Source organism: Lissotriton helveticus, chromosome 2_1, assembly GCF_964261635.1.
Source record: "Lissotriton helveticus chromosome 2_1, aLisHel1.1, whole genome shotgun sequence".
NCBI lineage: Eukaryota > Metazoa > Chordata > Amphibia > Caudata > Salamandridae > Lissotriton > Lissotriton helveticus.
Window position 1 is genome coordinate 950,491,725 of NC_136059.1, and position 17,849 is coordinate 950,509,573.

A 17,849-nucleotide genomic window follows, 5' to 3' on the forward strand; every position below is an offset into this window, starting at 1 on the left:
CTCAAGGCTCCTATGGATCGATATGAGCCCTTTATGTGTATGCATAGTTAACATATTCAGTCCATGTTAGTTCTTTGTTATACTCATCATACCTAAAAAAAAAAAATTACGAAAATACAAGTTCGTGGTTAATGAGAAGACTCACTGTATTTTCATAACCTAGAAATTTCTGATAAATTGTTAAGGCCCATTTGGGTACTGTTAAATTTTGGAATCAAATACGCCTCTTTCTGCAGCAGTACTCTATCGACATCTGCCGGACGTTTTGTTTGATTCGTACAGAAAAGGATTGACCATTTGAACTCATTCTCACCATGCCCTTTTTCCTCAAAGTGTTCCACCATGGGGGCCGACATGACTTTCTTTTTTAGCCTAGATCTATGTTGGGTAATTCTCGTATTAGCTTGCTGATTTGTTTTACCAATGTAGATTTTATTCCATGGACATGTTATTACAGAAACAACATTTCTCGTTGTGCAGTTTGTAAAGATTGGATGTTTCCATTTCACTCCAGCATGAACAAACTCACTTCCTTCGATGGCGTTAGGACAAGCAACGCAATTCCCACATTTGTGGTGTCCTTCAACTGGCTTCATGTTCCATTGTGATAGTAGAGTATTTTTGGGTTTTGTAACAAAATATCTGCTCGCACAGTTTGTTTCCCTATACTCTGGTTCTTCTTATATGCAAAGGTAGGGCGTGGGAACGGACATTCAAGTCCCTCTAATAAGTGCCAGTTTTTGAGAACCATCTGTCTCATTTTATAAGTTATGTTATATGTTATAAATGTTTTTTATATTGCGCTCTGCTACTACAAAGTATCCTGGCTCGAACGAGAGTGAGGTTATCCAGAAAAAATACACATAGGAAAAAAATGATTATATGGTAATGTTAAACAAATGTGTTTTGAGCCCCTTCTTGAACATAGAGATTGTCGGAGACGCTCTAAGATGCAGCGGGAGAGCGTTCCAGGCCCTGGCAGTCTGAACAGAAATGGATTGACCGCCCAGTCTTGAATATTTAAATTTGGGTATGGTCATTTGGAACAAATTTGCAGAGCGAAGAGCGCGACGGGGAACATACATGACAAACCTTTTTTGCAGATACAACGGACCTAATTGGTGAGTGGCCCGAAACGCAAGAACCAAAGATTTAAACAGGATTCGATGGGCGACTGGGAGCCAGTGAAGACTGTGAAGGTGATGAAGGCGAAGGTCATTTTATGGGTGTCTGGCCCAAACGTGGTAACACAGACCAGTCTGTCCAGTTCTTGCTTTTCTTTAACCTGGAGTAAACACTCCCGGGGTGTCGAGCCCTTTTAAATGAATATTTTCAAAGTTTTTTTTAGGGTACCCTCTCTGCACCATTTCGCCGCAAAACTTCTGTGCATGATGTTCATACTCAGTTATTTCAGTGCAATTTCTCCTTATACGTAGCAGTTGCCCATAGGGCAGATTTGCCTTGAGACTCCTAGGGTGTGCACTTTTATGATGTAAAATAGTGTTTTTATCTGTTTTTTTTCTTATACAGGGATGCTTTGAGTTCTAGCCGAAATTCCCTTAAAAAGAACTATTTCTCTTTCAATGGTGAATTTTTTATGCAAATCAAGGGGAAGGCCATGGGCTGCCCTTATGCTCCAGAGATGGCGGTCCTCTATATGGCCGAAGACGAAAAAAGATTTGTGGAGAACAATAATCCTTTCAAAGAACGAATTAGCCAATGGTTCCGCTATATTCACGACGTATGGCTCCTGTGGCAGGGGAGCCAGGCGAAGTTATTAGTATTCCATGAATGGCTGAATGCTAGAAACCAGGACATAACATTTTCCATTGAATATAGCCAAACAAAGATGACATTTCTGGACCTAGAAGTTACATGCGTAGAAGGAGAACTCAAAGCATCCCTGTAAAAGAAAAAAACAGATAAAAACACTATTTTACATCATAAAAGTGCACACCCTAAGAGTCTCAAGGCAAATCTGCCCTATGGGCAACTGCTACGTATAAGGAGAAATTGCACTGAAAAACTGAGTATGAACATCATGCACAGCAGTTTTGCGGCGAAATGGTGCAGAGAGGGTACTCTAAAAAACTTTTAAAACATTCTTTTAAAAGGGCTCGATTCACTCCCCGGGAATGTCTACTCCAGGTTAAAGAAAAGCGAGAACTGGACAGACTGGTCTGTGTTACCACGTTTGGGCCAGACACCCATAAAATGAGACAGATGGTTCTCAAAAACTGGCACTTATTAGAGGGACTTGAATGTCCGTTCCCACGCCTTATCTTTGCATATAAGAAGAACCAGAGTACAGGGCAACAAATTGTGCGAGCAGATATTTCGTTACCAAAACCCCAAAATACTCTACTATCACAATGGAACATGAAGCCAGTTGAAGAACACCACAAATGTGGGAATTGCGTTGCTTGTCCTAACGCCATCGAAAGGAAGTGTGTTTGTCCATGCTGGAGTGAAATGGAAACATCCAATCTTTACAAACTGCAAAACGAGAAATGTTGTTTATGTAATGACATGTCCATGTAATAAAATCTACATTGGTAAAACAAATCAGCAAGCTAATACGAGAATTACCCGACATAGATCTAGGCTAAAAAAGAAAGTCATGACGGCCCCCATGGTGAAACACTTTCAGGAAAAAGGGCATGGTGAGAATGAGTTCAAATGGTCAATCCTTTTCTGTACGAATCAAACAAAACGTCCGGCAGATGTCGAAAGAGTACTGCTGCAGAAAGAGGTGTATTTGATTCTAAAATTTAACAGTACCCAAACGGGCCTTAACAATTTATCAGAAATTTCTAGGTTATGAAAATACAGTGAGTCTTCTCGTTAACCACGAGCTTGTATGTTCTTAATTTTTTTTTTTTAGGTATGATGAGTACAACAAAGAACTAACATGGACTGAATATGTTAACTATGCATACACATAGAGGGCTCATATTGATCCATAGGAGCCTTGAGAGATGCAGGGGAGTATCCAATGGGAATCAGGCTAGGCAGAGGAACCACAAGTACCAGGATTCCTTTGGCCATACTGAAATACATAATGGAAGATTCCAAGATGGCCGCTAATGCAGACACTATCGGGAAAGTGGCGGCTGGTGGCGGGAGAAAGAGGTAATGTTTCCCCCTCCCCTGGTAATAATTTGAAAGTCATGCTCGTAGAGACCTCTAATGCGAGTGTGTTTATGCATCAGGAATCGGCAAAAAAACGTGACCGGAGGTCATAGTGGGTCTCGGAGGAGAAGCGGTCGAACAGCACGACCAGCGAGCTTGCCACGATGAACAGGTACTTGCTGTTGTTTCGGGGGGGGGGTGGGGGGGTACTCAGTAGTGATGTCCTGCGATGTAGACTAAATCCTGTCCCTTACCTTCAACCGTCAGCCAGAGGCATGAGATGTTGGGATAAAGGAAAAGAAACTAAGATAGAACACGTGAGGAATGATACAATCTGCCTTGAATCCATTGTGATACTCTCCATAGAAATAAGGTACGACCATCCCTGTCAGTCCGAAAGGACACCTTGATCAGTATAATAACGTCAAAAATAATGTCCAGCCTGTTTAGAATAAAAATCTTTTGTCTGTAGGAACAATTGATACAATTAAGCAGCCATTGGACGGATCTGATTGAAAAGATTACTCTGTTGTCCCAAATCACGCAGGTAGATATGCAGAACCACTCAGTGTTGGGAGTTTGTTTGGGGACAAGAGAGGGTTAAATCAATCAATAAACAAAACTTTATTGTTGTTTACACCTATTACAGATAAATGACAGAGCCCTGATGAGAATCCAAGAACTTCTTTACTTGGATTCGAAACGCGTCGGCAAAATCTAAGGACCGAATACTCTCATTTGATTGAGTAAACCAGTGCTTGCTGGGTACAAATTTGGTCACCCTTTGGTGAAATAGTCTCCTTCCCTGACTTTGTCTGAAAGCTATTCTTCTGAATATTGATTGTTGTACATTAATTCATTTAAGCACAAACACATTGAGATGTATTGTTTGTTTTGTATGTAGGATGTTTATGTCGTATTTATTTTCCCATTAATAGTAATGTCATGTAATATGTATATGTGTTGTAAATAGTATTGAATGTATATATGTGTCTTTTTCATTCACAAATTTGATAAAAAGAGTCTATAAAAAGAATTGAAAAATCATAGGGGTATAAATAAAGGTACCAGGACTAACTAAAATTAACTCTTTTGGTTTTGTTCTGAAAACAAGTATTGGAAAACGATTGTGGTGTGGGCATTTTGTGTATTTTTTCTGAAACAAAAATATAATCATGCATACATTGACACATGCCCCAGTGATTTACGGCACAAAAAGGGGGGGTGCACGCACTGTCAACCCTTTCAACGATGCACAAAGTCTGCCTGCCACCTTGCTGAATATGAGTTATACAAAAATCCATTCAGGAAGGGGGAATTGTGAGTGGTAAAACAATCATGCAACTTATCAGTCGGTCTCTGCGCATTGAACTCAGGTGGGACTGCTTTCCTCAGCGCAGCGCGACAAAAGGCAACAGAAAATAAGACGAGTCATATGTTTTTCCATTCAGCACTTTGAGGTAAAATTAACTGCATATAAGTGATAAGGACAAATACATATGTCATAGAAATTGTAATTATCAAAATGTATGGGGACACAAAGTACAAAAGTGAATTTTAGCAACACACCAGTACACTGATCGAAATGCTCAGTCAAGAGTGGTTTTGTCTTTGCTATGTGCAGTTAAGATTTTATTTCTCACTCCCAACCTTTGTGGGTTAATCAAGAATATTTGTTAAGGCATTTCGTACTTTATTGTTTAATTATCTTGCAATCAGGTAGATTATGTAGATGCTTTTATAGGAATAGAAATAAGTACCTTTATATGGTTAAAATGTGATGGGGTGACAGTCTCATGTTACAACTACAGCTGTTTTAATGAACTTGTGGTTAGACTGTTTGTACTCATTTATTCAGATAGTGTAGTGCTTGGGAAAAATAACGTCTTCTAATCTTGTTTAAAAACATCTGTAGCAGGAGTAAACATATTAGATTAAAAACACACCAACCTCTTCGCTGGCACAGCTGCTTCAGACTAAGAATATAACAATTGCAATCTCATATAAAAATTAATGACTTTCCAGGCTACCAGAAGACAAAAATCACAAGCCTGAAACCTTCCTCAGTAGGGTGGGCTGCAGCCTGCTGGGAACTCCCCCCTCATTGGCGGCCTCTCACATGTCATCCACCGGAGATTTATTTCACTTCATCGCTGGGGTTTCCGGAAAGACACAAGACCTGGGCCTGAGGGGCGAACCTGCTATGACTTCTGTACACATTCGGGGAGCGGGTGGGGGCACATATGTTCAAGGCTGGGCTGGAAAAACAGCGGCATAAACGTAATTCTGCATCTGATCTCTATCAATCATGCTAATTTGGCGAGTTAATACATCGGCATTTATTAACTGAGGTATCTCTGATGATTTAACTTGCTTAATTTAGATTTGTTGTGAATAGCGCACCAGATGACTCTGCGGCAGCTTGATTGGCTTGTGAAGGCGGGTAGAATGTAAAACAGCTCACAAAGACAAATATGCACACAATAAGAATAAATCTTAATTAAAAAGTGGGGCACGTGAATGAGGTTTGAGATAAATGCACTATAAAATAAAAAAGCAACAGGGGCACCATACAAATAAACTTGTTTTTCCAGGATAAATAATTCTGAGAAGAAGAGAAAACTTGAACGACCCAGCCACGAGAACGGTCCGCTGAGCCCTGGGCAGGTGGCCCATTCAAGGAGAGCCACAGAGTAGTTTGAAGGGCCGGAAGAAGAGAAATCTGACTAGACCGGGGGTTAACTTCGTGGTGGGAGGAGATATGGTAACAAAGGCGAGAAAGTGATGGAAAACGAAAGATAGATGAAGGATTTGTACAGAATCACACGACTGCAAATAATATTGTAACTAAACAGGAACGATCGCCTGGGGTCTAAAATGTCGATGATTTATCTGGGGAGCGGAGGCGGCTTCGTGGTCACTGTGTCGCAAAGGGAACAAGGTTGCAAGCTCGGCTCACGTTCGCCTAACGCTTCTCCTTCCTATGCCATACTGCGTCACTGAATGCAAGAGCATTCGCCCTAATCTGGCAGCAGACGTAATCCCCGCGCGACACACCCACAGATGGGATGCGACACAGCACTGTGTCGCGACATGCACTTTGGAAAGCTCTGCACTAGTCAGTGGAGCATCCAGCGTAAAAGAGAGTGAAATAGAGAAAGTTAGCGACTAACCCCTTTACCCCCCAATAAGATTGAGGATGCTTTTACATCTTCACCGGATTTCATCATGGTCTTGGACTGCCGGCCACCTCCCCCCTTAAAACACTGACTGAATTACCCAACTCAACCAGTCGACACATGGGGGTCTTTGGAAGTCAAGGGGGGGTACGGGGCCCCCCCCCCTGGCCGTATTTATTAAAATATAAAATTAAATCAAAAATTTTAATCAAATAAACATTTCTGACAATTATTAAAATGCACACTTTTCAGAAGATTAGATTGACATCCGTTTCGACATGGTATGATGGGCTAACCTTAACAAATAGCTAGTACAGCGTGTTTCCTAACGTAATCTAATCATCCTGAAAATTAAACTGCATTCTAATATTTTTAATAAAGTCCTACGGCAAGGTCGCCAACCGGTGTCAGATCCTTTTACAGCTGCGCTCTCACGTTGAAGATGCGCATGCGCAACCCAGGGCACGTTACACCCACGTGCGCTCCCTGAACTCCATTTAACCATAACAGGAGGGCCCAGACACTCGCGCACCTTAGTGACGTCATAGTGTTGTGAGGGGTGGCTACCAGCCTGAGGAAAGCGTAGACTCCCTCCCCCGCACCCTTTAAAACGGGATATCATATCCTGCCCCTGAAGTTCTGAGAGAGACCAATGGCCCCTCCCGCGGGCGGCCCCTTTCGTGAATGGGTCCGCCCCCCCGTAAGGACCTTAAAATGCTGCTCACCGATTAATGACCTTACCGCCAGACACACATAATAAATACGACATTGCTATTCTAAAAGGAAAAAAGGCCTAAGGAGAAAATTGTTAATACACAGCAAAGCACAACACATATACATATACAGATACTCCTGTAAGCGGGAAAAAGGCCTAAGGAGAGAATTAGTTAAATATCACGGCACTGCACAAAATATTTACATCTGTTCTACCTTCCAGTAAACGGGAAATTCAAGGCCTACTGGATCAAACCCCCTAAACCTATAGTCCGGCACATTGACAAACCTGATTCTTACCATTTGCCAGGCCCCAAGGTCTGCTAACAAGGGATGGAGGGTGGGGAAAATTACACGGCCCCACGGTGGGGCGAGGAGCGAGCCTGGGAGCGCGGGCACAAAGAGGTCGCTTCCCGCGCTCCCCAGGCTTTTAACCCTTTCGCCGCCGCGACCCCGCCCCCTCGCCCCAGAAGCACACCAGTACTTCCGGGGCGAGGGCGCGGGGCAAGCGGCCCCGAAAGGGACGGGGTGTGGGAGGGGCCGGGCCCCGCCATGCTTGCGTGGGGGCCTATTGGCCCCCCCTTGTATCATGGTCTTGGACTGCCGGCCACCTCCCCCCTTAAAACACTGACTGAATTACCCAACTCAACCAGTCGACACATGGGGGTCTTTGGAAGTCAAGGGGGGGTACGGGGCCCCCCCCCTGGCCGTATTTATTAAAATATAAAATTAAATCAAAAATTTTAATCAAATAAACATTTCTGACAATTATTAAAATGCACACTTTTCAGAAGATTAGATTGACATCCGTTTCGACATGGTATGATGGGCTAACCTTAACAAATAGCTAGTACAGCGTGTTTCCTAACGTAATCTAATCATCCTGAAAATTAAACTGCATTCTAATATTTTTAATAAAGTCCTACGGCAAGGTCGCCAACCGGTGTCAGATCCTTTTACAGCTGCGCTCTCACGTTGAAGATGCGCATGCGCAACCCAGGGCACGTTACACCCACGTGCGCTCCCTGAACTCCATTTAACCATAACAGGAGGGCCCAGACACTCGCGCACCTTAGTGACGTCATAGTGTTGTGAGGGGTGGCTACCAGCCTGAGGAAAGCGTAGACTCCCTCCCCCGCACCCTTTAAAACGGGATATCATATCCTGCCCCTGAAGTTCTGAGAGAGACCAATGGCCCCTCCCGCGGGCGGCCCCTTTCGTGAATGGGTCCGCCCCCCCCGTAAGGACCTTAAAATGCTGCTCACCGATTAATGACCTTACCGCCACAGGCCAGGTAGTTTACCGACTATCTGGCCCCCCCCAAACCGCCTAAACTGACAGGTCATAACTTCCTAATCCAAAAAACCCTCTACCCCTGCTATTTAGTTCCCTATCCCTAGGGCATCCCCGACTCTGTCCACTGGACCCCCCACCCTGTGAGTAGAGCCTCTAATAAACGTCAACCCCTCATTATCAGCCGACTGTTAGTCTACTTGGTCCCGAGATGACCCCCTGTGGGATATTCTGCGATTAATGTGTATGAAATAGTTTCTCAAAACCAAGTGTTGATCCTCTTTATCGAGTGATTCTTCACCGAGTGACTCCTTGCACTCGCCTCGTCCCCCCCCCCCTTTTACGTGCAGCCTGTGGAAAACTGAGCCCCCCCTATGGTGCAGTCTGGGTCCTATCATCTGATGCTATGACCGGGGGTATCCTGGTACTACCATTCTACCCTTCCCACTGGCATACTGTACAGTCTGCTAACCATCCACACCTAGCCACTACGCTCTGGAAAGTGTTAAGTGTATGGCACTACTGTTAGCATGGAAATCCCTACTTCCTGAACGGGTGAAATGAGGCGTTGCATAGGCCTATCATTCCTAGGGTTGCCGAGGCCAGGAATGCACACCCTTGTGTACTGTCCCATCTCTACCGATGTCACTTACCAATTGGTGATCTATGCATATACCATGCTGACACTGGTGGCCCTGCGTGCACAGGCGCCGTTACTGTAGGTATACAATCTCCTGTTAAGGCAAATACTGCCATTTTTTGTGAAACAACATCCTGCTACATTACTGCCGCCAGCCCAATTAAGGGCTTACACACCGAAACAATCAACTCTGTGTTGGCACCTCCTGCGTCTTCTGATCGCTCGCCCATCACACTTGCGTTGTTGTTTGCCATCCTCTACCTGACGTAAGCATCCGTTGGGCTGTCCCCCTGTAGCAGCTGTTGTGATGCGGAGCACTCCAGATATCCACCATGGACCCGGCCATACATAAATGAAAAAGACAAAACACAAACCATTAGTGTTTCTGGCGATAACTGCTGTACACGTGCTAGTCTTATATTGCCATCACTTGTTACGTTTGAGATACGATTAGCGTCAGCTGCATACTACTAAACACTTCCGACTAAGTGTTGAGCATAGCCTCAGTTTGTGTCCCCTGTAGCGTGACTGTATTAGTGTTATGAAGAGTGCCCTGAAAAATGGCCTTCCTTAACGAATACTACCCCGTGTGTCGTGACACAAAGCATGGAGTCCCTAGTGCATACCATAGCGCCCTCATGACTCCTTAAGGATGATTAGGATATCAGTTTAAATGGACAGTCAGTTTGTATTAGCACCCACGCAATCACAACTTGATGAGATATACGTATTCTAAGCATCGAACCCCTCCCGCCTGACAGTTGGCTTCGACCGTGGCTGACAGTGGTAACGCGTAATATAACTAAGGGGCCACCATAACCTATATATATTATTCATATGATACCAGACTGAGCATCATTCCCTTAACAAGTTGCAGGTAACAGGTGGCCCTCCAGCTGCCACACATGATTTTCCAATCAATTCATAGCACACCGCCACCTATTGTAAATCATGATGCAACATTAGTTTCAAGAGATCCGGGTTTAATGTGTTACCGTTCATTAACCCATTCTGCCTCCCCCAGTTCAGCCCTGTTCATATGCAACTCTGTCTGACCCTCCTGCCCATATTAGAGCACCAGCAGTGTCAGACCTTCCTCTTTAGATCCATTCTACTATAGTGAGTCCTTTGCGTGCTCCATGTCCTCTGAGAAAATTACCTGAAACTAACAGGCCTACTATGGAATGGTAATTTCCAGGCTGACATTTGGCACGGCCGACTTACTTAGGCAATAAAATGGGGGGGGGGGGGGGGGGGGGAAGAATTAAGTGCCAAATGCTGTTAATTAAACACGCAAGTGCACACAGGTGACCCTGAACTAGTATTGTCAATATTCCCGATAGATATATCCCTTACGTGGCCACTTCAGCATGTTACCATTGGAAAGTGGCATTACCTTGGTCCGGGGGCGTCAAAGGTTTTCTACCACTGTAACCAGGCTTAAATCGCACGGTGCCTGGTAACTCGTGCTACACATTTCATAGATCTGGCTAGATCAATGTTTAAAGCATTTAGTACCATCTCCCGAGCATCTCAATGACAAGGGGTACCACTATAAACCAAATGTAAGTAATTCAGACAAAACAGGGCTCCTCGCTCGGAGGTGGCACTTCACACCAAATTTAGGTTTCCATAAGAAATCCACTGGAGGATTCACTCTCTTGGTCCGAGTGGTAAAGCCCTGGAAGTCAATGCCACCTAAGTCTTGCTTCATTCAGTGATGCATAAAGTTCAGAAGAGAAGGGTTGGATGTTCATGAGATAACCATGTGACGCACCCACCACAGGAATGAGCAATAATTAAAACATCAATCCCAGAGCCATCCTGAGGTCCGGGCCCGCCCCATCTAGAAAACAGACCCAGGGACTTGTTGCTGTCATTGTTTCTAAAAATTCCAAGAAACTAACCCTCCACACCAGAATGCCATTCCGGACTGATGAGCGCTGCCTACCTGACAGTCCCTACCGTCGCATTCAGTGATGCATACAGTTCATAAGAGAAAAGAAAGTTGGATGATTATATGTCAGGCAAACCTCTCACTATGCTCACCTAATTTGGCTCCCTGATCCGGCTAGATCCATGTTTAAGGCCTTCTGAACCACCTACAAATCATCTCAATGAGGAAGGGGGAACACTACCTACAGAACGTATGCAATGCAGACAAAAAAGGGGGGGCAACACCTCGAATTCCCACTCAAGTTTCCATGAGGGCTCCCTTTCAGGTCCCAATGGCCAAGCCCTGGCAGTCATAGTCACCTAGTGTTCGTTGCCTTCAGGAATGTTTAAAGTTCAGAAGAGAAGAGTTGGGTGTTCATCAGTTAACCATATGGCGCACCCCCCCTTAGTGAGCAACATTCGACCATCAATACAAGTTCAATGTATGTCATCTGCGTCAATCAGCATGAACCGGCTGTAGGAAAAGGTATAATGTGCAACGCACACCCCATAGGAATGAACAATAATTCATATATTGATACACGAGCCATCCTGAGCCCTGAGCCCGTCCCAGCTAGTAGATGGAGAAAGAAAATCAAACCCAGGGGAGAAGTTATGGCATGACGTCATGGCCTAAGAGCCTTCCCCAGCTAACAACCTTTGAAAAACTTTGTAGGTATGATGTTACTTGTCGTTGTATCATATATCTGGATGCAATGGCAGAAACAGCAAAAAACACAATTTAAGGCAGCACACCATGCTAAGCCCGGATGTTTGGCTTACGTAATTTTAAACGTAACATCGACGTTCTTGCTGTCCCTACATTCTGGAACAGGGCACCTGTGATAGGGCTCAAAAAACAGAGCCCGCTAAAGACCAGTTTAAACTGCCGGTGCTTAGACCCAGCCCGGCGCCTGCGACAATGCTTCCCGGTGTGTCTTGCGCTCACCTCACTCAACTATCCATCTAGTCGGACCATCATGCAAATACAAATGATTCCGCACTTTTCAATTTGACCACTAGATGGTAGCGCAGGCAGCTAGATATATAGCTTCATGTATGCTAAACAGAAACCCCATTCCAGACTTTCGTCCATGCAATCTTCATTCCTCTCCCCGCACATGCACGTGTGCACACACATATATACCACACATATGCATCCAGACATAAACACACACCCTGTCCCTAGTCCCCACTGGACATGTACACATGAAAAGAAAGAACGGAGCTAACGAACCCTGGTGCAATGCTGTGCTCTGAGCTCGCTAAGCAATCATGGGAATACTGGCACATGCCCCAAAACAACGTTGAGTTAACCAAAAAAGGCATTGAGAACCCACCCGTCCGTCTCCATAATAAAGTGCAACCGCACACGCAGAGCAGCACATTCAGAAGCAGTTCACCGTTAAACCTGCATCCCCTACATATGCAGTGGCGAATTCCTGGGAATACCTGTACAGCCACTTATAATGCTGTAACCCTAATATGCACCGATAACGGTGTCCTGCCTCCATATCTAATGCAAAATGTTCTATGGAGCAGACGAGTAGTTAATGAATCTCGCAAAATTAGAAGAAAGAATTCCCATTTTGCACTGTTAAAGTGCATTCTTATTAAGCAACCTGTAATTTGCTTCATAGATCATATTTCTGGACACTACATTGAGCGATATGATCCATATGGGGCACGAAAGGGCAGACCGGCAACTGCCTGTAAAAAACCCAACCAGTTATTAGACATCGTCAAGTACTACGTTATGACGTGATACAATGTGGCAAACCAGATGTCCTCTCTTCAGTTTATCTCTCTATACAAAACATTTTGATATGTATCTACACCCCCAATACACTGTAATAGTGTCCTTAGCAGACTTGTGCCTCAAGGCTCTGTGCTCTGCCAAATATCCCTTACTTATCATTCGCCCCTTAACCCATGAACGGCACCCCCTGTGTACCCTCGTCATCCGGCTGTGACACCATACTGGAATTATCATTCCTAAGAAACCAACTTTCCCCCCTGGAAAAGTTACATATCCGAGTTACACATAGGTTAGCTGTATATTGTTTCCCCTGTACACACCTAACAATTAACCATCTTTCAAATACATATCTAGAAACATTCTTCAAATTGTAGGAAGTGTACTACCGAGCAGGCGCGGCGTTATGTACAAACAGCCCCCATGTTGTTGTTCCCCAGCCACCACCGCACACCTATCTTGCATGTGAGGTCGGCCGGCCCCGCCATATACACCGGCTGCAATCTAGGTTACACGCACACCGCGGCCACATTGCATAATTAAAAAACGCGACTTTATGTACACACACGCCGCGGCCACATTTGCATGATTGTATATCAGCTGCTCCAGGTGAGGCACGAACTCACAACCTCGGTATGGCTCAGTGCAAGTACTGCTGTATAAGTACCGCACGCTAACCAATTGCGCCACTGGAGCTCACTGATTTCAACCCTTCCCAGTTGAGCCATCTAGAGCTGACCAAGTAGATACTGGCACTGCTCCCTTATTCACTGTGCAAGATCGACTCACATAATAGCATGTTATCATGACTATTAAAATTACAGTCCAAATGGAATAGATTTGAGAATTCTGCTATATCATGTGCTCTGTCTATTGAACACCCCATACATTTGCCAGTTCTGACACAATCTAGGAGAAACTTTTGATTATTTGTAATTAGCACATAGTAAGAATTACCCCCAAAAAATGAAACATTGTCACTTAAGGCAGATGAGGTGGACACACGCGGTCCCAAGGCTCACCCATAAGGATGCGATCTCCGCTTTTCTTCATCCGCGGGAAACGCCGGTCATCGCCGTCTTTGCATTGCCTACGGGGGGACTAGTCTTCGGCCGGCCATGGCAAAGGCCACACTAACAGGCCGTTCCCAGCGCTCAGTTGCGCCGCTCCATCAACACCTTCATTCGGAACCTCTGAGAACCACCGGGGCTTGAAAAGACGCCTCTCCCGCCTCCATGTCCATCGCGTTCTTCGTGATCCCGCACGGGCTCGCAGTCTGCACCACCTGTAGAAGAAAATAAAAGACAGGATTATTCCGCCCCTCGCTGGGGGGGGGCACGGAGCAAGCCCGGAGGTGTACTCCCCTGCCCCACACGACATGCCGCCAGCGAGCCAATTCCAAGTCCTGGCGCCTCCGCTCCACAGGGTGTGCTCCCACGAAACGCCGACAATTCCTGGACCTGGAAAACAAAACAGAAAATTACACGGCCCCACGGTGGGGCGAGGAGCGAGCCTGGGAGCGCGGGCACAAAGAGGCCGCTTCCCGCGCTCCCCAGGCTTTTAACCCTTTCGCCGCCGCGACCCCGCCCCCTCGCCCCGGAAGCACACCAGTACTTCCGGGGCGAGGGCGCGGGGCAAGCGGCCCCGAAAGGGACGGGGTGTGGGAGGGGCCGGGCCCCGCCATGCTTGCGTGGGGGCCTATTGGCCCCCCCTTGTATGGCTTCATCCGTTCAGCAATTAAGATTGACGGAAGCTTCAGCAAATGAGTTTAGACAAAGACCTATATCTGTACAACTATGCACGGGCTCGCTGGCTGTGTCGAAAGGACCTGCACAGGTTGGTCAATGATAAGGGCGATGCTAATACAAAGCAACATTTTAACTATATGTCTATCATTACTATTCTGAAACACTAAGGGAACTCAATGTTGGTTCCCTTTCGAGCAGCACAGCCAAAATTGCTTGAATGAATCCAATCAATCAAATCCTTTTTTTAATCTTCAACTTATTCATTTTTTTTATCATCTTCATTCTTTTAGTTTAATTACTTCAATTCATTTGATCCATTCGAATCCAATGTGAAGGTGTTTTGTGCAAACACAGGAGACAAGAGGGTTTCCACATGTCATGTCTATTATTTAAAAAGCACCCAATGCATTTCGGGATTGACCCTTCTTCGGGGGTATCTACAATACAAATAATAAAACAATACATGTGTGAGAACGTCATCGCAATTACTGCTCATTCAATGAACAATTTGATAAAAATAACACCATTTATAACAACTCGTAATATTTGCCTGTAAGTAATTTAACCATGCTGCAATTATTACTATTTGTATCATAACATTAGTTTTACATATCATGAAGGAAGTGATCCCATCTATGAAACGCGCACATCAATGTACACTGCCACATCGTTCGCCTAATTCATTTGAAGCACCTCTGAAATTCCTTTAACTGCTTTCACTTCTAATACCCTTACCGTGACATGTTATCTGCATCCATTATTTGACTACCCAGGCTCTCGACGTGCCGACTTGTTTTTCACAAGCACCAAATCTTTGTGTCACGTCAATGTTTCTACATAGCAGCAGCTCACATATCTTCCTTGTAAATCCTTCACTCAATTATGGCGCGCTATTTAACCTTAGAGTTACTCCTCCCCTACTGCAACCAGGTGGTGTGTCACGTGTATTAATTACAAAGATTCCACTAGACAACGGACTTTCAGTGTTTTTAAACCCACTCTGCATAGCGTAGTTTAAATACATTCTACGTGTCCCAGAATACCCCATGCTGCGCTTCTTGTGATATTCCTCAATAACTCTTTCTGCAAATAGAGTCGACCCACAATATCAACGTACATTTTACTAAAGCAACTAGAACATTAACCCTCAAAAGTATGCAAAAGTGTTACTTCATTTAATCAGTTCATGTCCATGAATATAATATCCTCTGTGCTCTCCTCTAAGAAAACATAGCTCATCTTTGACCGGAGAAACCACCTCCTGTGTAAGTAGTCATTAAATCCATATTTGTTTGGTTCCCTTTAAATACAACTTGCTTTATTCTTGTTAATCCGTGGGTGCAATCTCACCGGAGGACGGTAATTCTTGCTGAGAACATCAAAGGGAGGTGAGATGCACACCGAAATACTCCCAATTTAATCGTGAAACTTGACCTTGTAAAACCTTCACATTGGATTCGAATGGATAAAATGAATTGAAGTAATTAAACTAAAAGAATGAAGAGTAAACTGGATGATAAAAAAAATGAATAAATTGAAGATTAAAAAAAGGATTTGATTGATTGGATTCATTCAAGCAATTTTGGCTGTGCTGCTCGAAAGGGAACCAACATTGAGTTCCCTTAGTGTTTCAGTTATATTGCAAAAAGCGCAATGGGACGGTGCGCGAATCGGGCATGCACGCCCTCACAGTTTAACAAGGTCAAGTTTCACGATTAAATTGGGAGTATTTCGGTGTGCATCTCACCTCTCTTTGATATCTTTACTATTCACCATGTTTAGAACTTCTATGTCAGACAGACGATTCAGGAAAAACAATCTATTCAATGGCATTTCCTGAATAGCAAAAAGAATAATACAATGTAGAAGAAGTGAAACATCACAATAATATTCTGCATTTTGCCCTGAAGAATACTTTAAACTTTCAGTCGGTTTCTCAGTTGAGTTTTTTAAAAATACCATACCCTGTGGATTATGTATACTGGAGGAAGATATATGATTGTATCTGCTAAAAAGAACTTATACAATCTGAGTTTGTAGGGTGGCCAGGACAATCCTGACGCTACCCAGGGTCAATTCATTAACAGGAATATTCTGAATGTCCAAGGACAAAGCAGGAGGGTCAAACTCGCTTTCTTCTGGTACGGGGGCAGGAAGAAACAGTAGCTTCTGCACCTCCTTTTTTTGCATCCTTTGCCTTTTTTAGATTGTTTGTTTTACCCATTTTTTTTTTTTACAGGGACCTTCCACTATTGGGCTTTCTCATGAATATTAGAAACACATCACCTTTAGATCCTGAATTGTTCCTGGAAGCATCTTTGGAGGAGGTACATCATCTGAGAGTTCCTCAAATAGATTTCTTAAAAAAGAAATCTGAGATCCCTCTTCATTGCTTGTGCTCTTTTCCTTTCTTTGTACAGTATTAGGCTGGCCTAATTGTATCCCAAAGTCTCTGGCTTTAACTGAGGTATTTGGCAGTGACCTTCCAGGACCACTTCAGCAGAGATCGTCCCCTCTTTATGGCCCAAACTGTGATGGATTGCAAAAAGAACATCTAAAATAGGATCCGCATTATTAGCTGACTTTCCAAGGAAAGCTAAAATAGATGTTAGAATTGTATCCAGACATTTCAGTGATTCTGAATATTTCATATAATTGCCAGGAAGATTACAAGAAGAATTCAATACAATAACAGGCGCGCCATATAACTCTAAAGCCAGGACAATTTAAAACTATTGGTGCTGCTGAACAGTGTCATCAACTTGTTTTGACTGATTATAGGAGTAATATGTAACTGATCGAGTTCTTGAACACATACAGATTTGCTCTTAATATTAATAGCAGCATAAAGTCAGCAATAGAGGGTCTGATCACAGGCTCAGAAATAGAAGTTTTTTCAATTAGAGGCTCCTTAATCAAAGTCAATTTATTGTCAGTTTTGACATTCTTGAAATTGTTCAACCTCGGTGAAGAAAAAAGTGGGAGTAGGGTTGCCCTCATTTTTTCTTCTGATTTTAAAAAGTATGCTGAGATCGGCACAATACCTTTTAGAACATTTAAATGAAGGGATTAATTTCAGGGTGGATTAGATTTTGTCTTCCTGCAAGATCTTGCTGATATTAATCTTCCGGGCGCAGATCTCTTTGCTGTAATTATGGAGCCCAAATAATTATTTGAACAGCAATGATGATCCCGGGCCTTCAAAAGTGGGCAGAATAGGGCACACCTTCACGAAGACGCACCCAGGATCGCCTTCTGAAACCCTCTCACTGGTACCCAAGGCACCCGCAACACAAAAGCCTTCTGCTCTCAACCTCTTTTCTGTCTTGAGCTTACCTGGGACCTTCATTACAGGTTGAGCCCGAGCCCCACAGAGTGACGGGAACCTGGACCTTCAAGACAATGAAGCACAACGACAGACCCTGGATTCTGGGCCATGAGCACCCAAGGCC

At 44.1% G+C, this 17,849-nt stretch overlaps 1 protein-coding gene and 1 non-coding gene across 3 annotated transcripts in view; one reads left to right on the top strand and one right to left on the bottom strand.

Moving 5' to 3' along the window:
- LOC144819553 (fructose-1,6-bisphosphatase isozyme 2) overlaps nucleotides 1-17,849 on the top strand; it is a 415,645-nt gene that overhangs the window by 109,282 nt on the left and 288,514 nt on the right. The window lies entirely within an intron of this gene.
- Nucleotides 13,251-13,345, bottom strand: TRNAI-UAU (transfer RNA isoleucine (anticodon UAU)). Its single transcript has 2 exons — nucleotides 13,308-13,345; nucleotides 13,251-13,286 (listed from the first exon to the last, which is right to left on the bottom strand). It is a non-coding gene; the product is annotated as a tRNA-Ile (tRNA).